Raw genomic sequence first — 1,866 nt, 5'->3', positions numbered from 1 at the left:
CGGCGGGGGACGGGGGATGCGCAGGCCTAGTCCGTGAGGGGAAGGGCGGCCGAAGCCTGCCTCGCCCCGCCGGGCTGGAAGTTACCCCGGTAGGGCTGGGCAGGCGGGAGCAGACTCCTGCGCCGTGCCCCTTGCTCGGGCACGGGGCTCCCTCAGCCTTCGCGAGCACCTCGGCTGCCGCCTGTATGAATTCCTTGTCCGCTCTGGCTCAGGTCGCCAGCCCGTACAGAGCCGAAGGCGTTTGTTTCAACAGCGCTGCCCTCGTCTTCCACAAACGTTCCCATCCATCCCTCAACGATCTGTCGACTCCGCCGAAAGCACAAGCTGAGGTTCTGCGAAACTCCCGAGGTGGCAAGAAGCGGCGTTTCCCAAAAAGCTTTGGTCCTGCCCAGAGTTTCCCCCCCTGCCCCTTCGGGCCTGCGGAAAGGCTGGCGTGGCGGGCTGGACGGCGATGTGCCGAGGACGAGCCCTCGCCGTCTTTGCTGGGCCACTTCTTGGGTGGGTTCCTCCGCAGGAGGAGATGGGGGCAACGAAGAGCTAAGGAAGGGGTAACGAGCGATGAGTAAAGACAAAAGTTGGTTCAAGCACTCCTAGCCGCGCGAGCGCAAGCCTTGCAGGGCAGACATTTTTTCACCGTGCTTTCGCAGTTTCTCAGTGGCGACTAAGCCAAGCTAACAGCTCCCGAGAGGGAAGAGCAAACTTCCATCCCCAGGCAAGAAACAGCGCAGACAGGAGGGATGGTCTGTGGGGCTGTTCGGGGCTGTGCCTGAGAGCGTGACGAGTGGGGCTGCAGGGCGAGGGTGAAGGCAGTCTGAGCAAAATTAACCTATGGCTGAACACAAGGAAAAAATACAGAAAATAGTTACCTAAAAAGCAAACCAATTTAAGTGGCTTAAGGCAGGATACGCTTCCTGCCATGGCAGGAGGCAAGCATAACCATGTCCTGCGCTTTAAAGCTTTAGTGATCTGGACTCACTCACAAGCCGCAGAGGTTTTTTCCCTTCCACCGGTGCCCATCTTAACGGTCAAATCATGCTGACAGAGTCACCTCCCCGTATTTAATAGCTGCACGTAACCCACTTACCCTACCCAGTCCCCTCATCCCCACACAGGTAATTTAACCCATGCTGGCACCTCCACCAACCGCTTTAGCTGCAATTTGCACAGACGAAGATTTCCAATGGCTTTTTTCTATGCCACGCAAGTCCCGAACAATACAGCGAGAAGCAGACATACTCCAAGGGCAGAGTTAAGGTTGCGCAATTATCACATGTAGGAAGTGTCATTTTCCCATTGCATCTGCTGTTTTCCAAACATTTTTGCTCTTTTAGATTACGGCAGTAACGTTTGCTTTGGGAATCTGTGTGGGAACAGTAACTCGGCAGTGCTCACGGGGTCTGGTAAGCGCAGAGTCCTGGTGTGCGATCACTTCGTGGCAGAACGATGCTTATGGGGACAACAAGAACACTGTGTTTGGGGAAAAGCTTAGTGGAAAACCTGAGAAGCAGCACAGAAAGGCAGAAAGCGCTAAAATTTTTACTTGGGAGGAGATCTAGGCACGGTCTGACTCCCATTTTCTGTGACAGCTACTTCCCTTAGCTCCCCATTGCTGCGTTAAGCAGAGTGACAGCCATCACAGGCACAGAGTGAGTTATTGTGGAAACACCAAGGAGCTGCGGCCCATTTTTAGAAAGCAATTTATCTCCTCAAAAAAGTTTCAGGGTGGTTGTTTTCTTTTCATAGCAAAAGTTGTTTTCTTTCCAAAAACCTACTGCATCCTTTATTATCAATTCCCCTGGAAACCTTCCTTCCTCAGTAAATAACACTTTCAAAGTCACATGTTAAAAGCTTGGCAACCCAAGTATA

The sequence above is a fragment of the Haliaeetus leucocephalus genome, unplaced genomic scaffold (genome assembly GCF_000737465.1).
Source record: "Haliaeetus leucocephalus isolate CR32 unplaced genomic scaffold, Haliaeetus_leucocephalus-4.0 Scaffold2, whole genome shotgun sequence".
In the NCBI taxonomy this organism is placed as follows: Eukaryota; Metazoa; Chordata; class Aves; order Accipitriformes; family Accipitridae; genus Haliaeetus; species Haliaeetus leucocephalus.
Note: the sequence above shows the minus strand (reverse complement) of the source record.